Raw genomic sequence first — 25,498 nt, forward strand, 5'->3', positions numbered from 1 at the left:
ACTTTGCCTGTGTACTTCCGCTTTCCCACTGGAGCTTTTAAGACTAGTTTTGTGTTGATGCTATGTGATAGGACAGGTCGCTTCAAAAGTATGTAATAAGCTATCGCTGGTTCTTTTTGAGATGTCAGATACCTACTTTATTATAGCAAGAAAATGACAGTCAATTTCAATCAGAATTTATTGCGAACATTAAGAGCTGGAAGGACTTTGGCTAATCATTATAATGTCCCCAACAAATGGTAAATGAAAGCATAAGGAAATTGAGTTAACACAAGTTAAAAGTTCACATTCTTACTGAATTATATTAGAAGACCCATGACTTAATTAAATTATCTGAAACTGCTGGTTTCACTTCTCTTATAACAGCACATTTGTATGATAGTTTCCTGGTAGATGCATAATAGGTGACAGGCTTGCTTGGTTTATGTACAAAGAATAGATAATTTAGGCTGCAATCCTTCATCCAGTTACCTGAGAGTAAGCTCTGTTGAAGTCAATACAACTTACTTTTGAGTTAACATGTATAGGATCGTACTGTTAAATCAATTATATAGCTTTCTTCTAAATATTCGTATGCACAGACCCATATGCACAATTATTTTCTATACAGTGGTACCTTGGGATGCGAACGGGATCCGTTCCGGAGCCCCGTTCACATCCCGAATGGAACATAAGACGCGACAGCGTGTCTGCGTGTGTGCGGGTCGCGTTTCACTGCTTCCGCGCATGCGTGTGACGTCATTTTGACTGTGCATGTGCGAGCGGCGAAACCCGGAAGTAACGCGCTCCGTTACTTCCGGGTTGCCGCAGAGTGCAACCTGAAAATACTTACCCTGAAGCATATTTATCCCGAGGTATGACTATATTATTTTTGTCCTTGGAGCATTTGCTCCAGTCTTATTATAATTGAAACTCTGCTCACAGAACATTCCCACTGGAGAAAGGGAGAAGACATTTTTTCCTTTCCTTTCCTTTCTCCCCGAACTTTCTTTTGGAGGATTGGGGTTTTCTTGGTTCATCTTTGCCATTGTACTTTTAATCTTTTGCTGGAAGCCGCCCAGCAAGATGGATGGGGTAAAAATAATAATTTTTTATTATTATTATTATTATTATTATTATTATTATTATTATTATTATTATCATCTTCTACAGCAGCATCTTTGCTTTTGCTGTTTGCTATAAGCAGTACAGGGACACGGGTGGCGCTGTGGTGTAAACCACTGAGTCTTGGGCTTGCCAATCAGAAGTTCGGCAGTTCGAATCCCCGCGACGGGGTGAGCTCCCGTTGCTTGGTCCCAGCTCCTGCCAACCTAGCAGTTCGAAAGCATGTCAAAGTGCAAGTGCAAGCGGGAAGGTGAACAGCATTTCCGTGCACTGCTCTGGTTTCGCCAGAAGCGGCTTAGTCATGCTGGCCACATGACCCAGAAAAACTGTCTGCGGACAAATGCCAGATCCCTAGGCCAGTAAAGCAAGATGAGCACTGCAACCCCAGAGTCGTTCGCGACTGGACTTAACTGTCAGGGGTCCCTTTACCTTTATAAGCAGTAGAAGCCAGGAAGACTGCCTTACATTTCTCAATGGAGTGTTCTAAAGTTGCCCAATGTGTCAGTGTCTATCTGTGAAGGTAAGCTGATCTGGAACTAGCCAGTGCATGCATGTCTCAGGACACCCTTGAAACTGGTTGCGTAGTCACCAAAGAAAGAGTATGATACCAGTGTAACATAGGTAATGTCCTTTTTGTTACCACAACAAAAAGACTGATGCTTCCAAAGTGCTACCTTTGTGGTAAGGCCTGATATACAATATTCTCCACTGATACAGTAACAGTATGTTTAAAAATTGATTTGACAACTTTCAACTGTCTTTGCTGTCATTTGAGCACTGACATTTCAATAGGATAATATTGTGGAAAGACAAAAGGTAGTAAAGAAATAATCAGCCCCAGTAGCTGCTGTTAAAATTATTTTAAAATCATAGAAAATAAAAATGTAAACCTGGATAGTGTACCGGTAATTCATTTCATGTGCCTGTAATCTAAGGTTGCCATGTTCATTGCTTGGGCAGCCCAGTCATATGGGTAGGGTACAAGTAATAATAATAATATTTATATTTATAATAATTTGCATTCCTGTGTCATAACACTGGAATAATTTTTCAGCACTTCCCCCCAAAATGCATTAATATAATAAATATATTGCTTAAGAGTGATTTACAAGCTTTATAGGATACAACCATAAATTTTGAGTTTTCATTTCTAATTATTTACATTGAAACTGTGGAAGTAACTGTACAATACAGAAAAGCCATTTTGCTTTTAAATAGTCACTAGCAAAACAATTCTCCAACAAGCTGTAAGATGATATGATTCTAAGCAGTACAGCTACAATCCTACTTTGTCAAAAGGTGAGGTTATATTATGTTTTACTTCCTGGGGAAAATATGAGTAAGCAGAAAAGCAATGTCATCCCCTTTCATCTAACACTTTAAAGTTTAAATGAAGTTATTTTAGAGACCAGCAGAAAAATGACCTTATTCAGCTCTAGAAAGCAGTCTGGAACATAAATTTGTAATAAAATAGCTTTGCCATTTTTATTTCCTTTTTCTTTTTGGCCACGCTGGAAACTGGATGTATTCCCCTTGAGACTTTATCTTAAGAGTGCTTTCTTAAGACTAACCCTTATTTAGTAATAAAATAAATGTGTTTTATAAAGAAGTGTGGGCCCCCCATGGACTTGTTTCTAGCAGCTTGTTGCAAAAAAAACCCGAACCCCACAAAACCTTTTTTCTAACTGCCGGTAAGAAACTAATTCTCATATGAGATGGAATGTTCTGTCCAATCCTGTTTCACAGTGGCTTTGAGTGCTTGACTGTACCAAAAAGGAAGGGTATTATTTGATTGTTCATTGTTACCAGCAGAAGGCTTTCAATTGTCTTTAAATAATAATTGTCACAAAACCTTCTATAGCGTAGTTTCCATTTCGCTTTGATCAGTGTGTATGTAGTGTGTAACATCTGTAATAGTCAATCTTGCAGCCCAATCCGGTGCATGTTTGTTAAACCCCATGAAGTTCTACAATACTTTCAGATAAGCAGGTATAGCATTGTGGACCTTGATCTCTTGTGTGTTTTGGTCATGGATGTAAAATGATTTCCAGATAGACAAATAGAATAATGGCAGTCTTAGTCTCATTCTGTGTCATTTGAATCATTCTCGAATAATATTTCTGACACCTTTAAAGAACCAGATTGCAGCAAATGGCTTGGTTTAGATTCTTATTTTGATATGCACATGTAAATAATCTTGAGTAAAGTAAAGAATAGATGGACGTATCAAATAAATTCTTATAGTTTATGGATTACTTACTGTTATGGTTTGATTTGTTGCATCATATAATGTTTACATGTTTTTCCCCCTAAATATTTATAGGTACATTTTATCAAATAACATTTTCCCATTCCTACATGTTTATTCTGCCTTTAGAAAATACAAGGGAAATGCAAATAACTTGCTTTTAAAGTATGTGAATATATAAGTAGATTTGTTTGTTGATATGGGAATGGCATTAATATAAAATTTTGAGATACTTGTACATCCTTCCCATGAAGACAGATAAAATCCCATAAATTCTTCAATCAAAACTGAGCGAAAGATAAAAGTCTACGAAATAGACAATATTTATGAAAGCCCATAAACAACCTTAAAAAACCTTGAGCAACATAAAAATCACCAGTGCCAATATATAACGGGGTTGGAATTTTCTAGAATAACATTAATTTCTAAGCGTTTTGAAAATCTGAATAAAAGTTATTTAAATTCATTGGGGTGACCCATGGAGGCAAAGGGGGTGAAGGAGATAAATGTACATTTTTATGGGTTCTGCAGTGCTTTGTGGTACTCTGGTACACACACACAAGCAATTGTCCTTTACAGCTTTGCTATAAAGCTCTCTTCAATCTCAAGTGTACTTCAAGCTATTCACATTTTCACTGCCGTAATTGTATTGAAATTAATGGTGTTACACAGGGACAACGAAACAAAACAAAAAGAAGGAGATATGCAGTGGTGGTCTAGATCCTAAAACAGCATGCAATTGTCTGGCTGAAAGATTTCAACTGCCATTATTATTATTATTATTTATTTGCTGTTTTGATTTTCCTCTCTCAAGTGTAAATTCACATGGCTCTCTGCCTGTAAAATGGTTTGTTTCAGCTGGTCCAACAGAGGTCAAATTACCTGCCGTAACCTCCTTGCTTCCTACTCCATGAACATACATCCTAAAAGTCTCTGGGCTTTTGCCACATGCTGTTTCTAGGATCATAGGTAAAGCAATTGTAACAACATTATTGCAACACAGATGTGTTACAATACGTAGCTTATATTAAAGCAATAGGAAATAATATGACAGATTTCTCATTAGTAAAATGTAATAATGGCTTACATAAAAATGAGACAGCCTATTAATATTTTCCTTAGATTCACATTTAAAAGAAAAATATTGCTATGACTGTAAGTATCCTTATGATGCATGCAAAGAAATTCATTATGCTAAAATGATCTGGCATGCCGAAACTAGCCCGAGCTATATGAAATTTTAAAGATATTGCTGAATACCCATTCTTTAATTTTAGTAAAATAATGAAAAACATATTTTACTTTAGCTTACAACACATGTACATGCTAATTGATATGAAACATCTTTTTTTACATATCTATTGCAGCATCTTTCCTGGTATTAAAAACCATTTCTCTCTTTTTATATTTAACTTACTTGCAAAAGCAATTTGAACATTTCTGTTGCCTACCCATTCACCTACATTTCTGTGACCTGTTTGTTAAAGTTGGAGTTTTGGAGATTTAAACATTCCTTCCAGCAGGTTACAGCATATTTAAAGTAAATAAAATAGGCATGTTGTCTTTTATGTTAATATAGTAGTAAAGGGATATATCTGGGATAAAGAGCACACACAAAAAGGCATGGCATTGGGTAACAGAAAAAAGACAGTTACTTTAGGGGATGTAGATCATGCCTCACTTTTACTAGGATAAAATAATTGTATTGTAATATTATAAAATAATAGATCCCTTCATTGTCCACCAGGAAGAAGGGGATGCCCACCAAATACATGATGGAGATACAAGAGGCAACAGTCCAACACATTTGACACAATTCTTTGTTGCGTTTGTAGATGCTCTCTTCCCATATGACAGTCCTTCTTTTCTTACAGAAGCAGAGTTTGAAAACAATTACAGTCACAGTACTTGTGCTTCTAGGTTGTTGCTGATATGCCACATCCCCTCTGTATTCAGAAATTGTCATTTATTTATTAAAATTAATATGTAATAAGAAACTGCTACAGTTGGGAACAACTTCAAACTGGAGACATGTTTACAGCAATCTGGAGTGGTTTTGAACCAGATGACATTTCCTTTAAATCATTGCCCACATGGTGCTTCTGAGAATTGAAAAAAATGCTTTCACTTTTGCCATTTTGAATGCTGCATTTGTTATTACAGAAGTTTTCCTGCATGCTCTACACAGACTTTTTGGTGCATACACAAAATAGATATTATTTGTGTAATGTTTAGCCCTATTCTACATATGTTTTGTAGGAAATAAGTATAATTGAGTTATGTGTTCTCTTCAAGTTAAGTGTGAATAGGATTGCGGTCTAAGATAATTTAAAGCAGTGCTTTTTTTTCTTAAAAAAATGTTTAGGGGTACTCTCATTTTGACTCAAGAAAAACACCATTTTATAGTTCAAATTGGGAAAAATAAATACAGTAAATGGACAAAAGTAAAAGACTCACAAAATGTTTAGGGGTATGCGTACCCCCAGAAAAAAGCACTGATTTAAAGTATGAGTAGAAGAGTATTTTTGCATGAACAAATTAGAGAGAGAGAGACAGACAGACAGACAGACAGACATAAATATTTAAATGTTCTTATGGAGACCAAGGTTATCAAATACACCTCATCTGCAAGAAAACGAGGCCAGCTATATTTCTATTTATCTAGAAGTCCCAGGTGACACAAGAGTAGCACCACCTATTTTTTTGCAAATCAGATGTTACAGGGCTGGCATGCACCTTCCTGCAGATTCCTCCTTGTTCAGTTGAACCACTGAGTGAGGTTTTCACATCCTGTTAAAATACATTTATTCCTAACAAGCACACTGCTTGACTGGCACATGCATCTCCACAGCTTCCCATAGTCTAGGAATATTGAAGAAAATTATTTCTGCATTCGTATGTTCGACCTTTTAAACAAACCCACATACCAACAGAACGCAAGCACTTTGTCCCATAATAACTTCTTAGTTTGTATAATACCAACATGCTACGGCTGAAGACCATATTAATATTAATGAAAAAATGGAAGTCTGAGATTTAGTGACTCTTGTTCCCTCCCTGCATCACCCTTATATTAAATCCATTAGCTGAGTTGAATGCACATTAATAAATAAAAAAAAGAAAGTAACTCTCTATTTAGAAACCGATTAACCTGACCTTTGCTACACTTACGCCTTCATGTGACCACTATGATGTCTGAAGTTGACCTGTGTGCTGATGTTATCTCAGATGTAACCACTGAGGATTCTTCTTTTTCTCATATGGAATGTTTGTGATTAAAATTGCTCTGCTTTTGATGGAAAGTGTTATAAATGGATCAGAAATGGTACAGCTGTGCCAAGCTTTTTTGTGAATATAATGTTTACTAATAGGACTCATTGAAAGGCTCCCAAGTGTAAATATATATGAAATAATTTGGCAGAGTCATTAGGGAAATGATTCAGTTTATTGCTTTGTCTTTAAAATTGGTACTGTGCAATTTATAAAAGCAATATTGACTCAGGACTCAACCGGTTCCTGGACGACCAGTGGAAAAAAATATTTGTAATTATTAAGGGGGAAAATAATCCCTGTAGATTAATTTTTTCTACAGAATTAATAATCTCATGATCAAGGCTGTACCTTTGGACTCATAAAATATAACTTGAGATTAAATATTTTAAACCCTTTGAGCCATACAGGTCTACTATGACTAGTTTTTTGTTTTTTATTTGACAGGTACAAAACTAAGTCCACTTTTCTGTTTGAGTGTTTTGAAATATATATACAAAACAACACTGTTGGGTGTGCATGTAAAAACTGGAAGTGTATGATCACAAAATGGAAACAACTACCAGAGTTGCCAATTTTCAACGTTCACAGGGATAATAACCTGGTTCCAACCATACTAAAGGGTAATAACCAGCAACACCAGTTTTCTAGATCTGGAAAAATATGCAAACATAGGTTCCTATATTGCAACTTTCAGTTCTTATGATTAATGGGAGGAAAGTGCAGTGCATATGAGAATAAAACCTATGAATGTCATAAAGTGAAATGAAGGAACAAAGCCACTACAAGCAGAGTCTACCGATAACTAGATCAAACTCAAGTTGCTTTGTTGTCTTCCGAATAATGGTTACTTCTACACATCCCAATTGTGTGTACTGTGTACCTAGATGCACATGTGTTTTGTGCAGCTTCTCAAGTTAACTCTTTTCAAATTAGTGTTTAGTATTATATATTGATACATTTTCCCAAAACGCATCCAGACTCTGGAAAGAGAGTTCTTTGCTTTCAGGTCCTACTCGTTTCTTCAGACAGGTTAAGAATGGTTGGGAGGCAAAAAATTAATGTTTTCCCACTACTGTATTTGCTAAATGTCAAACCAGTTGCTACAAGCAGGTGTGTGTAAACATCACTCTGATTTTTAAAAAAATCAGAAAAGCCACCACTAGCAGCTACAGTTTCAGAAGGCTGAGGTTTGGGGCAGAGGATAGCAGCGGAGATGAGGTGCTTAATCATTTCCCTGTTGTCTGTTGTTTTTTTTCATTGAATATGCCCTTCCTTGAACTGCACTTCCTCCCCCAGGGTTCTGAAAAGCATTTTTTGGTACACACAAAAAAGACCATCAGGGAAAGGGTGCATCCCTTTCCCAACCTTCTGAAGAGTAGCCTCCCGAGGTTAAAAGCAAGCAAGCAACAAACAAACAACACGGAAGTGTTAGAAACCTGTGCATATAATGTCAAGTTGAGTCTTGGATTTATCAGCAGTTGTCTCTAATTGAGACTGAATAAAATAATCAGTAGAGTTCTATGTCTTTACTGGCATGGTCCAGCCAAAGTGAAGCATTTTAAAGTCCCCTTACTTTTACTAGGAGAGTTAAGTATGAGCTGAATTCTCTATGGCTGAAAATAAAGGCGCTTAAAATGTAGTTGGATCATACTCCATTTCTGAAACCCAGTTTTATGTTACCTATATTTGTATTACAGTAATAAAAAAAGGTTATTACACTAATAATAATTCAGCTAGTGTTTTGTTTGAGACATAGTTTGCAATAATTTTGTTTTGGCCAGGAGTTAGTCCATCTATAACACTTGATCAAATCTCTGGGTACTAAAATTAAGATCCAGAGTACCCAGAGAAACTAGGAAATGGTGATCGCTGTCCGTCCCTTTACTGCCACCAGAATGTTTGCTGGATCAGACCAAAGGTCACTTTAGTCATTCTGTCTGTTTGAGCCAAACGTTCTAGGTGCAACTCCACTCAATACACAATGGTGTTACTCAACCCCTGTTGTAGATATGGCTAGCAAAGTTGCATTGAACATAGTACAGCTTGTTTCTGAGTAATCATGCATATTAATTCTGAGTAATTCTGCATGCAGAACCAATCCTCTGTGCATTTTTCAAGTCATTTTTAAAAAGCCGCTGATCCTAGTTTACTTGTTTTATTATCAACTCTCTCATATATAATATATCTCAAAAATATTGGTCCTAGTGTAAAATACTGTACATATACATTATGATAGTTCTGATAATCTAAATAATTTTAACATCATTCCATGCACAGAACATTAAATATTGTGGAACTTAGTGCAAGTCCTATACACATTCACTTGGAAATAAGTCCCATTGAACTCAATGAAGCTTACTTTTGAGTAGACATGCATCGGCTTCCACAGTAAGCTGTTTAACATCTTTATTTCCTGTACTTGACAGCGTGCCCATCTTAATAACGTTCAGCATGAAATACAGTCACCAAGCTGTATGGACATATCAAAGCTATAGCTTCAGTTTATACACCATTATTCATATGTCTGGCATATGTGCGGAAAGCCCTGTCCCTTTATTTCCTGAGCAGAATCACTTCACAAAGCATCATTCGATGCATATGAACTGAAAATATTTGTGCAACCGAGAGAGAGAATTAATGGAAGCATTTCTGTATGAGCTCAGCCTGATTGCTTAAACTAGTGCTACAAAAGGGGCAACAAAGAAGGAATAAATACAATCATAATCAGTTTTGTCCTCATCTTGCACAGGAGCCTCATTTCCAGAGATAAATTAAAGATAATCCCACCGCTTGACTCTGCATCTTTTTGCCTAATACAGTACTTCTGCTAATAAGAATCCCCAGTTAAAAAGTTAAAATATAATTATGAATGAAAGAGCAGAGAATTGTTATTATACATGTTAATCAGTGAGAACAGAGCTCTTGACTCTCTTACTTTGAACAGAGATCTCCCACTGTTTATGCAGAGCCTCCTATCTCCTCTTGAAGAAAGCCTTTGCCTTCGAGAAAGTGACTGTTGCTCTCTGTGCCTGCAGCAGTCCCTTCTGCCTTCTGTCAGTAACACCAAGGGAGAGAGGCCCCTTCATATAACTTTGGGGAAACTCTGTCTCTTGAAGCTTATTCCTTGCTGTTAAGGACTCATTAGCTATTATAGTACAATTAGGACAATACTTATGTCTGAGCATTTAATGGTAATTGACTAGCTAATAATTTGTATTAATGGAAATAGGACAGAGTGTCTGCTTTGATAGCAGAATGGTTTCTGTTAATCCAGAACATTTATTGCATTTTTCCCCCTCACTGCCACCTTCTTCTTGCCTTCAGTTCTTTGAGTGTTTTGGTTTTGATAGCACATCTTGCTGTATAGCAGTAACATCCTTCCGTGGGGGAATATGGCTCCTTACTTAGTGCCCAGAAAATTGCTTGGAATATTTGATGGGATGCCTCAGAGCTGTCCAGGAAGATAAACTACCACCCTGATAAACATGCATGACTTCTGCTATCAAGGATGTTTAATAATTTCTAAACCTAATTCTTCACCAACCATAACATGTTGTGCTTTTACTATTTTAAGTAAAATGCTCTGCCCTTTTTATCATGTCTAACCCCCAGCAAGCCCCCCCACCCCACTATGATCCCAATGATTTATTGTACCTTACAAATTTAACATTTTAAAGGGAACCACAAAATATTATATTAATGTTTCCACTTTTTATTTTGGAATGAGCAGCAAACTCTAGTAAACTATTGGGGAAATCTAATAAAATATCATTGGTTGGCTAACTACACTTGACATTTTCTTTTTGATGTTTGTTTCTTGATGTAATTGTTTCTGATATAGAAATATTCTGTTTTTCTGTGCAATTAGGGCACATTTTCCAAACATCTGGACATTTTAAACTCTGATTAATTTACTTATTTCCATAAACCTTTAAGGGCTAACACTGGCCAAGATCCAGCCTAAATTAAATACTTTGAAGTGTCATCAATGTGTGCTTACATTTCTCAAATTGTGATTCTGGAACTTCAAAGTATTTGGCTTTGACTGGGTTGTATGCATTAATAAGGAGAAACTTGATAAATCTTTTTCTTCTTCTTCTACAATGTAAATAATAGTTTCCACCTACTTACCCAAAAACAACCACCTAAAGTAGCATAGCTTCTACTACAGAAATTACCGTATGTTCATCTGTGCTCTTTTACTATGTCATTTTAAATGCTAGATTAAAGTAAACAGGATATGGATATGTGTGTGTGATTTTTGCATGGTTTTTTTGCAATAAAATGTGTCCATTATTTATTGCCATGGATTACATTATTTAGCAAAGATATATCACGAGTATGGGATGATGTGATTTCCTTGTTTGACTGTGAGCAGTACGTATCATTTCAAGTATATTTACCAAAAAAGTTGCATTGACCACATGCATATAATCTGTTTACAGTAAGAATCAGAAGGGTAAAAACAAATTCTATATCTATCATATGAAAAATATAGCCTTGTGTTTATTTTGCTGTGAGAAAGCTAACCTGGATAACTGTTGAAAATTAATAAAAAGGGGGGGGGAGGGGAACTATACAGAAGATGGTTGAAGGACCCTTGTATTGTACATTGGAAATGAAACATGGGCATAGCCTATGTGCACAAGGACGCCATGTCCTGTCTTCTCTCTTACAGCATTAAGTGCTATAAGGCTGTGCAGCCTACTATTTCTTGTGAAGGTGCAGAAATGTTTCCCTGCAGTCATAGAAATTCGGTGACATAGTGATTCCCATCAGTTTTCCATTTGTGGATTTGCCCTCCATTGGTACAAAGTCTCAGTTCAATCTAGGAGGAAAATCTAAACAAAATTAAACCTAATAATAAATTGTTGCCAAATTTGTGATGAGAGGGACCTTCATGATTGTTTCACTGTTTTAAAAATATTCCTTTTTCATTTCTCCTTCTGTCAAACCATTCCTGTGGGTGGGTGGGTGGTTGTAGGTGTACACTGTTTTAACTGAATTCTGCAGCATAAGCAATTTACACCTCATTCCTATAAGGCTTTGGCTGACGTAACTGCCTCTCATTTCTCACATGTCATTGTAATGCCAACTGCATTGGTGCTGCATCTGCATAACTGGACTAGATTACCGGGGGGGGGGGGGAATTGCCTCCACTATTGAGTAAGGGCATTAAGATCAGCAGATAGAAACAAACTTTTTCACTGGCAGCACCAGTATTATGGACTGCCCCCCTGCTAAAATTCGAGAGTATTGGTGTTTTGCTGATTCTTGAAAACACACCTGTTTTCAAGCATTTCCCTAAATTTGAACTTCCTGTTCCAATTAATTGTTCTTTTAACTATTTTAATCATTGTGCTTTTTAACAGGCTTGTTTTATTGTAAATATGAACCTTGAGAAGAGTCAGGCTTGGATGATATTAATTTATTGTGTGTGTATTTTAAGTACATACTGATTTTGTAATTTACATTACTTTTGTAAACTGCTTAGAATAATTCCATCCAAAACTCTTCACTACAACCCTGAGTAGAGTCAGGCTTCTACTTGATGCTTAGGCAGCCTCTGCAACTCTTTCTGTATTTGTGCACCTGTATCATGTTTAGAAGGATCAGGTAGCAGGTGATGTGAAAGACCTCTGCTTGAGACCATGGACAGCTGCTGCTTATCAGAGCAGGTAATGGGCTAGATAGGCATACTCAGATATAAAACAGCTTTTTCTGTATTGTATTGATATGTATACTTATGTGCCTGGTGTCCAAAATAATACTTCCTTAAAACATGTTTTTTTTTTAAGATTGAAAGGCAAAGAGAGATGAAACTGCAGTTTATGACATTGATTACACATACATGCCCACAATCTAAAGAATGTGAATATAAAACATAAAAGTTAATTTAGGAGTATTGGTTCCCAGTCCAAACTGAATGGAAGCTTGTTTCTTCTTGAATGGCCATCTGGCTCCTGGCTCCTGATTCCGTGTTTTAGAGAAACATAAAAAACTGCAAGGTAGAATCTATAAATGAAAGGGTGGGATAAAGGTGCATGGCAACTAGTTAGCCTTAGAGATCTCCCCTAAGAAAGGCTGTTGCTGCCACAGCCTGGAAATACCAGTAAAAATCAGGGCTCCTTCCACCCAGCTTCTGGGCATTTCAGTTCATTACAGTAAGAAGAAGAGAACAGAAGCACATACAATACAGAATGCGGCTCAGAGTTCCCAACAGAAGCAGCAGTGGTAGTAATTTCCATCGGAAGTTGCAGTAAAAAATATCAAGAGAAGAAAGTGGGAGGAAATTATGACCTCAAACCAAGCTTCAACCCAGGCACGCCAACTCCTAGGGGCAGAGGTGTTTTTGGACCCCTCAATATTGGCTGGCAGGGGGCTGGGCTCCCTCAATGTTGAGGGGGCAGAGGAGGCCAAGCGGGGAGCCGGGCACAACGTGGTTCAGTGGTTGGCTGCTCCTGAGTGTGAGAAACGAAGCCACACTGCAACGGACTCTGCACTTGGCCTCCTCCTAGTGATGCCGCATTGCATGCCAGGAACATGACATCACACACATGACTACTGGATATGAATTCCAGAGCCTCATAGTACTTGAAATGCAATCCATTTGAACAACATGATTTCACAGCCAGTTTTCATGGGGCTTTAGTCAGTGGGTGGCGCTGTGGGTTAAACCACAGAGCCTAGGGCTTGCTGAGCAGAAGGTTGGTGGTTCGAATCCCCGCGACGGGGTGAGCTCCTGTTGCTCGGTCCCTGCTCCTGCCAACCTAGCAGTTCAAAAGCACGTCAAAGTGCAAGTAGATAAATAGGTACCGCTCCGGTGGGAAGGTAAACGGCGTTTCCGTGCGCTGCTCTGGTTCGCCAGAAGCAGCTTAGTCATGCTGGCCACATGACCTGGAAGCTGTCTGCGGACAAACGCCGGCAATAAAGCGAGATGAGCACCGCAACCCCAGAGTCGGTCACGACTAGACCTTTACCTTTACCTTTATAAACAATTTGAGTATACACAATCTTAGATAAATTATAAAGGATCATATTTTGAACAGTAGAATTGCATGTGATGTGAAGCATTATTATTTTTAAAAAGAGATGAGGCTTCAATGCTCTGTGCATTATCTGGGCATAAGTCCCATCAAAATCAGTGGGATTTACTACTGAAAAAAACATGCATAGGATTCCACTCCATGGCTTCTAATAAGTATTGGCACTTACAGCTTGCTTTTAAAAACAAAACACTGCAGTTTATTTACATTTTCTTTTAAAAGTTTGGCAGTGAGTAACAGAGGTACAAGTTCTCTGGGCATCTGATAACCTGGAGAAAAATGCTGTAGGAAAAAGAATGGGATTTTACCGTATTTATTATCACTGTATCTAAGGCTATTTGAGGTCTCCTGTCCACTCACAGCCATAATTATATCTCATATGGAGCCAATTGTTTCCCTGGAAGAATAATTACAACAGTGAATAATGGGTTAATATAAAACATAAAGTAGAGTGTTTAGTGGAGGAATTTGAGAACAGATAAGAAATATAGCATCCAACATATTCTTCCATAATTGTACAGTCCTCCAGAGATAATGGATATCATTATCAACGGCGCCTGTCCTAGGAAACTTGGCAAGGTTATGATTGTTTGTTACAGCTTTGGTTATATTAACATACACATTAATATTTATAAATATTTGATGTCATGTTAATTTTTCATATAAGATGATTTATGTAATGTTGCTGTGCTCTGTTAGAGGGCATTTACTGTAGGCTTCAAAAGGGAACTGGATTGATGCATGTTCTTTAAGGGGACTTGACTGTATATTACTGTACATACACACGATGAATCATTCCAGGGGAAAGTGATTCAAAAATAAATTATCTGAATTGTAGAAAAGCTCCATTAACATTTTAAATAAAACATAATGAAAAAGACCATACTAAAGTATTTCATATGTCTTATTAAATAGCAGGCATTTCTTGTCAACGACTGAAAGTTTTTATCTGAATAATGTATTCCAAATATTTTATGCCCCTTTTATTTTTTTTCCTTTGGTCCACATCCTAAATTAAATTATGATCAAGTGTGGATAATTCATATTATGGTGTGATACATAAGTATAAATAGAATATCACCTATTGTTTGAAGTGAATTACTTTCCTCTTTGTCTTTTACAAGCAGAATAATGTTCATCTCTGTATGTCTCCATGAACCTAATATGTAGGTCTAGAATTGTGATTATTCATAAAACACTTGATGAGTTCAGGTAGTACTAGATGAAGGCTTTCATACATATATGTGTAGATATTTTAGTTGTCACATCCCTAACACTCAGGATGGTATCAGTTTCCAAAGGATGCTAGAGGTTGGAAGAGATCTGTTGCTTCAGCAATGAAGCAACTCTGACTGGAAGCTCTTACAGGAATTGGAGAAAGTACTAGCTCAGAGTCTGGCTAGGTAAAAAGAGGGTGTTACTCAGACTCATTTTGATGCATATGTGCTCAGCAGCCAGTCCTGAGCCATGTATCGCCTTGCATAAATCTCCGATTTGCAAATTCCCCACTAATGTAATACCAGCACACATGCTGCTTGCTGTCTTCCTTGGCCACCCTTAATCAGTGTCGGCTACAGTTGCTAATGGATGGGGGGGCATCCTTGGAATGATGCTGAGTTGTTGCTGCCCCTCCTCCCCACTTGCAGAAGCCATTAACGTCCTCTGACAATTGGGTCCATCCTCAGTGCTGGAACGTAAAGGATGTATCATCCAGTCAGGCCCTGGCAATGACAGTGTGGCTGGGTACAAACCCACTCACTCACATCTTCTAATAGCCAAAAGCCAACTGGAACGACAATGTAGCATGGGTGAGAGAGGAAAATGGTGTGCCACCACAGCAAATACTTGAGGACGCCAACCAAGTTCTACTTATTAGAAGAGGTGAGTGGCTGTAGAAAGACACACTTGGTGCATCCATGGGATCGCTGACAAACCAGCTGGGGATTATGAAACTGGAGAGTCACTGAGCATGTCAGCATCAGGGCAGGGTGTTGTTTGCTCCAGCCTGCAACCAACCTGCCACTCAGGGCCCCTCTCCCGCCTCCTTCAGAAAATAGCACAACATATACAGCTAGATGAAAAATCCTCCCCAACCCTGCCATTAGTCACACACACCTTTTTATTTTTATTTTCATATTCTTGTGGTGGAGATTTGGAGAAATTTCTTTTCTTTTATTGGTGGGGCAGTTCATGTGATAAATATGAGGTGGCAGGGTGTTTGCAAAAGTGGTTTTAAAAGCTTTATCATTCCTTCAGGTGGCAAAACAACAATAAGAAGCAACAGAGACTGATATTGTTCCTCAGTGAGAATGTCCCAATACGAATGGGACAACTTTGTTTCATTCCTTCTGGACTGTTCTCACTGATGAGCTCTGTGTTGCAATTGTTGAACATTGTATGACCTTTGTTGTTAATTGCAGCTCTGCTGCCACTTAAAGCGGTGACAAAAGTTTTTCCCAGTACAGTGGTACCTCGGGTTAAGAACTTAATTCGTTCTGGAGGTCCGTTCTTAACGTGAAACTGTTCTTAACCTGAGGTACCACTTTAGCTAATGGGGCCTCCCGCTGCCGCTGCTCCACTGCTGCACGATTTCTGTTCTCATCCTGAAGCAAAGTTCTTAACCTGAGGTACTATTTCTGGGTTAGCCGAGTCTGCAACCTGAAGAGTCTGTAACCTGAAGCGTCTGTAACCCGAGGTACCACTGTAAAAGAAAGACAGCAACCATTTGCCACCCCATATCTATTGTGTTAAGTCATGCACACAGAAACACACACACAGAAAAATATGAGAAAATTTCCCCAATTATCACAAAAATATTAAGAGATTGTTTTGCCCACCTGAACCCTGAAATGCAGAGAAGTTTGGGCTGAATACTTTAACCAAGCACTACAATGTGCACAAACTTGAAGTTATGTTAATAAGAATTTTTGCTGTGACATTGCATACCCCAGGGTTAAATAAAAATGGAATTATAATATTCTTCAATTTTGCTTTTTTCTGGTTGTAGAAATAAATGTTGAGTCTTCATACAGAATGCCAGGTAAGGGCTTCACACTTCATAGGAGTAGTTTCCTTGGGGAGGAAAAATCCAAGACAATCTGTGACAATGAGTGTGACTGCCTGGACACAGCAGTATAACTAAAATGATGGCATGCATCAGTAGGTCTTCTCTGTGGAAACATCAGTGTGGGCACCATGTACAGGGAGACCATGGCCATTTTTTGATAGACTGGTAAAATGGAGTAAAAATTCAAGTATCCGTGTCTATTTAGTAATAGTTTATATTTAGTAATAGTTTATACAGAATATATGTTTCTATTTAAGTTTATTGGCTGTATGTGGTAGTGGTGATTATTTAATTTTGTTTTTAGAAGACTTTAACAAGGTTGAATTAAAAAAATATATGCTGACTTATGCAGCAGCTGATTCTAAGTGAATATTTTAACAAAGATTTGATATTTTTTTTAAAAAGCTAGCAAAATTTCCATTGATTAGTTAGGCATGAGAATCCTGTATCCCACTAAATCGTATTCCCTGTCTCTGATAGTTGAGAAGGAGTGACAGAAGATTTATGATACTCCCTTTAAGACTGTTCTGAAGGCAGACTGGCACCTTTATTCTTGATAAGGAACAGAGGGTGAAATGCCTCATCCCACACTTCCTTCTTCCCACTTGCCTTCCAACAACAGTGGACACTTCAGTGAGTGCCTGCAAGTTACAGATATAAGAAGAACACTGTGTCTTCTCCTTATCACCCCATAGCTCTCCCTACAAACCACCTTCTCTGTGGCAATAGATGCAAGTTCCCATTGTGGTAGCAATAGAAGGAGGTCTAAATTCAGTTGCAACTTCATTATCTCAGTTGATCCAGAATGAGCCATGTCTTTGTTAAGAGGTAGGTGATTTGGAAAAATTTCTTTTTTCCAGTAAATCATAGTGGAGGCATACCTCACAATACCTGTCTTGAACATGAGGCAAACAGCAGGTAGCTGCAAGTGAAAATATCCTTCTGCCTTGCCCCACTGGATATTCAGAATAACCAAATAACAGAAGTTCTGAACTTCCTTTCATAGTTATTTGATTTGTTTCACTAACAGCTTATACCCTAACCAAATGGTATTGAGTTCTCTTCCTTCTCTGTCTCATCTTATAATCCAGCATTGAATTGCCTGTAGATCAAAATGTAATGGATGTAGTGTAAAAAGGCTACACCAGGGCAGGAGTTAGATACCACATTTAATAATAATAATAATAATAATAATAATAATAATAATAATAATAATGCCTTTGTTCACTTGCTGCTGCTATTTTAACATACATTTTGATTCAGATAAAATGCACTGTTGAGTTCCTTTGCTCCGCCACATTCCCCTTTAAGCAGGCTATACCCTTTCTCAATTCTTCATGCTTCTCTGTAATTCTTTGAAATATTTTAATAGTATGCCAGTTAAGAAGCATAGTGGACGCCTTTGCAGATACCTACCTGAAAGTTACACATGGGGGTATGAAAAACTATAAAAATTATTTTCAAAATGTACAATAAAGTAAAACATTGGAGGATGGCCATAGTAGAGTTTGGATTTGATATCCCTCTTTATCACTACCTGAAGGAGTTTCAAAGCGGCTAACATTCTCCTTTCCCTTCCTCTCCCACAACAAACAGTCTGTGAGGTGAGTGAGGCTGAGAGACTTCAGAGAAGTGTGACTAGCCCAAGGTCACCCAGCAGCTGCATGTGGAGGAGCGGAGACATGAACCCGGTTCACCAGATTATGAGTCCACCGCTCTTAACCACTACACCACACTGGCTCATAGTACCATATGGACATATTGTGTCTCTCATTCCCCATACTTCAGACCAAAAGGTGCATTTGGAACTAGCAGGCCAGATGCAATCTTATTCTCCTTCTCTTCCCTTCCAACTGCTTTCCCTTTCCCTATTAGTGTATATGTGTATGGGTTATTACCATTATCATTTTATATCCACCCTCTCCTTCAAGGAGCTTAAAATGGTGTATATGGTTCTCCCCTTTTCCATTTTATCCTCACAACAACTGTGTGAAGTAGATTATGCTGAGAGACAGTGACTGGCTCAAGGTTACCCAATGGCTGAGTGGGGTTTTGAATCATGCTCTCCTAAGTCCTAGTCCAAACTCTAATCACCAACTCTCTGTTTTCTGCACAATCTAATGGTCACTAAAAGCCCAAACTGGCACATTTGGAAGTTTTTGTTGGGATAACAAAGTCTGAGTCAATTAGCACATCGTATTTTTTGTTCTCATCCATTTTCCTCATACAAATAACATATTTCTGTGAGAAGTGTAATGTAGATAAGTGCTCCAACTTCAACGATCAGAGAAGTCACACAATATACATCCCTGACCAGGGAAATTGCTGTAGCTACACCTTGTACATTCTCATCTTGAGCACATATTTCACTATTCTGGCAAGTGAGCTATTCATACAACAAGAAACTTTTGTAAAAATGAGGCTATTTTTGCCTTGTGCTGCTTGTGTATCAGTGTCTGTGTGAGAAGCAGAGACAGCAGAAGCTGTATCACACCCTGTGTAAAACCTAGTTGGAACACTGACCTAGTTAGATCAATGAGATTGCTCCGTCCATGTATTGCTGTGTTAAAAAGGGGACTCAAGCAGCTGCTATGAAATCAATAAAATATTTAGGACAAATTACGATGAAGATCTAGTCTTTTGGATAAGATTAGTTTTTTAAGGGGAGAAAATCCCCAAACTCCACTTACATTCATTAATCTGTATTGTAATTGTTATGCGCTCATTTGGGGAAACTTTATTTTATTAAAAGTAATATTTAAACATTCAAGTCATCTTCAGCTAATTGACTACTTTTATTATCACTGTTTATGCTATGCTTCTTTTACCCACCCACCCCAAGTTACATGTGCACTTTAAAGTAAGAAACATTATTCATGGAAATAGGATAAAAACGGCTTACAGTTTTAAGTATTGACTTGACTCCTAGCCTTTGATAATTACTTCCTATCTCCCTGGGCTGCTGTGATACATACCTGCAAGGTGTCCAATTCTATGTCAACACTAGAAAAACATGATAAAATGGAGAGTCTGTCATTGTAATTCTAATTCACACTTACAATTGTGACATCCACAACATGATTTAGCCATTTAGTAATGTCAAAGTAGTTGATTTCTGAATTCTTTTTTAAAAAATAAAACACCTAATGGCTGCTTAATTGTGATGATGTTCTGAGTGCAAATTCACTTTAGTGCTACATCCAAGATGCAGCAAGAAATAGTTTTGTACCTTCTGCAATGATTCTGATAGTTCCTGATCTCCTAATTTGACTTTTGGGGATTAGAAAAGCATTCAGTACAGTTTTGTTGATATCAGGAAACTATTTGCGTTAGCTGGTGTAGGTCTTTCTGCAGTCTTTGTGTTGATACCTTCCCAGTGCAAATGGTTAAGTGTACTGTGGAGACAAAGTGACTGTGTTGATTTCTACCGCTACGGTTTTAGGGCATGGTTTTATTATGCCAGAGAGATTCCTGATTGCCAAGTTTTGGCAGCTTTCCATTCTTAATATTACATTAGTAGTGAAAATTGTTTAAATAAATAGGTTATGGGGCACTAGGTATTTCTTTTAGCAGCTTTCTTTCTGTTATTATCTGAATATGTTTAGTATTTCATATTGATATATAGATGTAGTCTTCTAAATCAATTGTAGTTTGTATGTCTCATTCAGCTGCGGCATTTGTTCACTGATAAAGTATTTGAAATAAACAAAGAAGGCACGAAGACTGCACAGTTTTTAAAATGATGTGAAAAAACAGAACATTACATTACTATTTCTTTTGGGAGGAATGAACTAATAATATGAACTTATATACAGCAAGTGAAAATAATTTGCCTGATGCTCACCTCCTCCAACAATGCAGCAAATATTTGTTGTTTATATTAGTACTATCACAGTCTTATCAGCACATCCTCACTGTGATCATTGCTGTGTCTATGTCTTCTCTAATTTACTTAGGTTTTCTACAGGGACTACTCCATTCGGTTAGGTCTCCTTCTCTCAGGCATTTAAGCAGCCCATTGGAACTTAAGTGTTATCTCAAAACAAGTATTTAGCTGAACTTGCGGAGATGCTAGCATAAGCTCTGTTCTGTTTTAGCCTTGTTCACAGCTTGCAATGTGCGGAGAGGGCTCTGGCTTCCTGTTGCTTTTGCATATGGCACTAAATTTAGTTCTGGCAAGAATCGCCATTTTTTTGACCTGCTTAATATTGGGGTTCCTGCCCATCAGGATTTGCAATATTAGATTCAGTGTTAGGCACTGTGCAATTGTGCAATTTTTATTTACATAGCTTGATATGCATCTGCATGCACAAAATGAGCAAGAGCTGGAAATATGTTTATTTTCCTGCTTCGGGACCAGAGCATCCCTCCTCTTACCATTCTCTAGCACTTCTAGGAACAGGACATTATAAATACCGGCTAGACTGCAAGCCTAAAACTCCAGCTTGAGCTTCTTCTGTCTTTCTACTGCAGTTCTGCCCCCCCCCCAATCTCTTAAGGCTACATATTGTTTCCTTGCATGTGTCTGAAATGGCCAAAAAGTTGTTTGCTTTTGCACAAACATTTTGATTATTAATAATAAATCTCAGCAAAAGGAATAATTACATGGAATCTCAGTTTTGTAATGTTTCCACATGAAGACGCAACCAGAGAGTGAAGAACAGAACATCAGCTGGACACTTTTGATGGAACAATAAATAGATTTGTCAGGCTTAAATCTACACTGTAGTGACCAACCCAAACACATTAATGAAACAGAAAATCCAAACCTTTACATTTGTTGTGTTTAGTGGAGACTTCAGAGTCCAAATTTCAGAGACATTGAATATTCTCTAGTATAGCTGAATAAGATTAAAAGGTTCATGAACTGGGGAAACAAGATAAAATACTAATCGGTCCCATTTATCATTCATTCCACCAATCAATCAGAAGTTATTCTATTTGCCAACAGAACTTGTGAGTTAATATTGCCTTGGCCATCAGTAATGTCCTTCAGGATAGCCTAAAAAAGACCTATCTTTAGCTGCTAACAACGGAAGTAGCAACAAGTTTGATAAAGCAGCCATTATATAATTGTGACCGTGCTGTGAAATCAGGGTATTTGAATCTGCTGACACAAATTAGGTTGTGGCTTGGTTTGCACATCACAGTAAGCTAAACTGCATTCTACATGTGAATGTGCATACTCCTGAAGAGAAGCATGCAACCACTTTGCTCCCTGGAACATGCCCTCCAAACATGGGCTCATGGTTAAGTTCTCTGCTCACAAACAAGCTTTGGCTACAGCTTAACTACAAGTCTGGGTTTGGACTACCCACTAAGCTAAATTTTGACTTATCATAGAAGTACTAAAAAGGCCAGAGAGAGGCAAAGCAGCTGCAGACTCCTATCCAGGAGCCTGCTTGCTTGCATAGTCTTGGCAAGCTATCATTTGGCTTATTGTGTCTTGCAAACCAGGCCAGTGTGGCTCAAAATTTCCATGTGAATTAAATATATTTCAGTACCTTATTTTCAGTAAGCTACCATTTCAACTGAACATGTATATTTACATTGTGTAATTCTCTTAATAATTCTTCCCAACTCTTATGGGAATAATACGTTGGTTTTCCTGCCAAGAATCTGACACCCATTCCTGCTCACTCCACAGACCTCTGTTTTTAAAGAACTCCAGCACTATAGTTGGGGAGTCTGGTTGGGGAGTGTAAGTACTAGTTTAAAAACCAAAACATATCAGAGTACTGGGATAATATAGCTGGCACCAACCATTTTATATAGTCTTCTCCGCAGCTAAGTCTGTTCCACTTTCCTTTAAGTACAGAAATATGCTTAGGATCCTAAATCTTTAACAATACGATGAGTACCATACATCAGTATATTAATGTGTACATAATAGGTTACCCACAGGGGAATTAGTAATACCATTATGTTGACAAAAAAAACTTCGTCTGATTGCCCCAGTCTATCAGTATATCTCCTGCAAAACAAGTGATGTCATTCAGTAAGGAGTTGTCTTCCATTATAATAAAACCCATTATAAGCTCACAGTCTACCATTCAGATGAGGAATGATATTTAGAGACTCACGTCCAAGTTCTGCTGACCGCAGTCACATGAATTTTCCTGCCATATAATTAGAACTGTTTGGAAGGGTGTTCCATTTTAGAAAATCAGAAATGCAACATGTCTGAGATAGAAAGAAACTCTGTGTGTACTGTATAGACAAACAGATTGATTAAATTTTATAGCAATTTGGACAAATGGAAGCATGTTTTGGTTTGAACAGATAATTATATATTGTATATTTGAATATTTCACCTGTACTGTGCCCACTAATTTAGTCTTTTGGAGATTCCAACTAGAGTTGCAAACTTCTGAGCAACATCAAAGAGCTTCCATTTAAAAACATATTAAAACTTTATCTGAGAATATTCTTGTCTTAAACTTTAGATGTAGGGGAGAATCCTTTCCTCTACATCCCCTAGGGCATTTCTTCTTAGACTTTTGAAAATTGAGGCCATCTCCAGAATAATGAAGCTAATCACATACCCCTAAAAAACCCTATGTGTACATTGCTAGTGGCCCATAATTTTCAAAGTATATGAGGCTAGCATTCGTATGGAGCTCCTTTTACCCCATTTCATCTGTATCTTATTAACTGAGCCCATGTAGTAGCATCCTGAAGCATTAAACGGGTGATATCTCTGTGTCCATCCACTTGCGTGTCGAGGTCCCCAATCCACCCCCCCCAAATAACTCACAACAGACACGTAATTTTTGTTTAAGATTTTTGGCATGATTTCGGCCACAACTTTATTCAAATACAAACTGTGAGTGGTTGTTTAGGCATTGGTTAAGACTATCTGTCCCCCCGCCTGGGGACAGAACTGACTTCCGGGCACCACCGAAAGACAGTGCGGGGGAAAGCAAGTCGGGGAGGAATTGGAGCTGAGACACAGACCCTCAACTCTCACCCGCCTGCTCCCCGAAGGCTTGCCAGCCCTAGTCCCATTCCAGGGATTGGACGAAAAGATGGCAAGCCCCAGGATTCCTTTAACGGAATTCCCTTTCCGCAGCAACCATGGAGGGGCAGGCACAGCCTATCCTAACCCCTCCTCCACCAATTTATAACCAATGCCTAACCACAACCTTACAAGTTGTGACGATTTGCTACGCAGTAGGCAAAAACCACCCAGCCAGCCAATTTGCCAGGTGGAAAAATTCCTACCAGGCCCCTGCTCAAAGGCAGACGACCCCATGACAGGCATAGCAAGGTCAACCCAACAACCCCTTACTCTAGGGCGGGTGGGCGGGTGATCCGTTGCACGCAGCAAAAGAGAAAGTACAAGGCTGCGTGCAGAGTATTTAAACCTTTTACCCCTCCCACCAAAATTGCAACATAACTTTTACCCCAGCAACCCAGTGAACCAATTACTGCCCCAGGCCATCTTTAGAGACCCTGCCTGGTAACAGAGGGGTGGCTCAGTAGACCCCACCGCAACACGTGCTCTCCCTGAAGGAGAACACGCTTTGTTGAATAGGTAGCAACGCCCTGGTTTTCAGGATTTAATTTGTGCCAGGTCTCACCATGATTTCAGTCTTGGCAACTGTTTTCAGTGCCAGGAGTCCAAGACTATATCTGTTGTTGTTGCCATCTGTCTGTCTCAAGAGACAATGGAGTGCAGCCCCGGAGGAAGTCAAATTGCTGCATTAGCAACACCGAAATCACTTCCCCGGAACACAAGCCTAGGCAGTGTGTATGGAGGTCCTGGACTGCCCAGATAATAATACCCCCTCTTCAGCCATGCTGATGGGGTCCAAAGGAAAGCAGAGCAATAGGTTTGCCACCAGCTAGGCTGCAGGAGTTGCTAGAAGAAGGTGTACAAGGCCCCTTCCAACAGTCTTAAGGACTCCACCTGATTTGTGTAGGGTTTCCTCCTTAGCTTTTTCTCCTGAAGATATCCTGCGAGGCAACAAAGGTTAAGGATCTGAGTTTTCCTTCTCCTAGACGGGCTACCATCCCAGGTTGACGATCTCCATCTGCCCCTCACTTCCCTCTACAGCATGTGTATAAACTGTCTTCTTGACCGTTTTGACCCACTATTGGCCTTGTCTACTCAATCTGCCAGAGCCTGTCTTTGCATTCAGAGGCTAACTCACTGAGGCAAAGAGGTCCATCGGCTACCCTTACCTGGTTTAGCTGGGCAGTCTAAGCTGTTTACCAGGATGTGACTGCTGTCACATGCTGACAGCTTCTGGGAGCCACAGGTGTGAGCTGAGTGCAGGATGTGGACCAAAGGTGGACAGCCCAGCCCAGAAGGAGCTGTCCCCCACCACTGCCAGTACCTAGTGTAAACCCTCAGAATGCTACAAGGAGGGGGAAGAATTGGACTAGCCAAGGTTCTGCTGGATCCTAAGCCCAGCTATCAGTGATGGACTAGATTTGGGCCTCTCTGATGTGCTAGCCTAGAGCTGATGCACCCCCCCCACCCCAGAATGTGGGGAAGACACACTACCCTACCTTCTGCTCTGGCCATTATGAGTGGCAGGGCTTCAGATTTGATGGTGGGCTCTGCTGCTCCGTTCAGCCCCACTGGTCCCTGGTCAGGAGTTAGGATTGCTCCCTAATTTGGTTTGGATTCAACCTTTTTCTTTTGACCCACTCTAGTTGCTATGCATACCGATTTTGCACTATTAGTGCTACTTTCAGAAGTTATTGTGTCGAGTCTAATGCCATGTGTAGAACTCAATGATTATTTCTTTA

The 25,498-nt window shown here is 38.7% G+C and overlaps 1 protein-coding gene and 1 long non-coding RNA gene across 2 annotated transcripts in view; one reads left to right on the forward strand and one right to left on the reverse strand.

The window, feature by feature from the left end:
- TENM3 (teneurin transmembrane protein 3) overlaps positions 1-25,498 on the forward strand; it is a 1,235,569-nt gene that overhangs the window by 816,924 nt on the left and 393,147 nt on the right. The gene's annotated exons all lie outside the window — the stretch shown is intronic.
- LOC310657463 lies at positions 21,509-24,401 on the reverse strand. Its single transcript, XR_014501796.1, has 2 exons — positions 24,322-24,401; positions 21,509-21,605 (listed from the first exon to the last, which is right to left on the reverse strand). It is a non-coding gene; the product is annotated as an uncharacterized lncRNA (long non-coding RNA).

The sequence above is a fragment of the Podarcis tiliguerta genome, assembly GCF_965153285.1.
Source record: "Podarcis tiliguerta genome assembly, chromosome: 9".
NCBI lineage: Eukaryota > Metazoa > Chordata > Lepidosauria > Squamata > Lacertidae > Podarcis > Podarcis tiliguerta.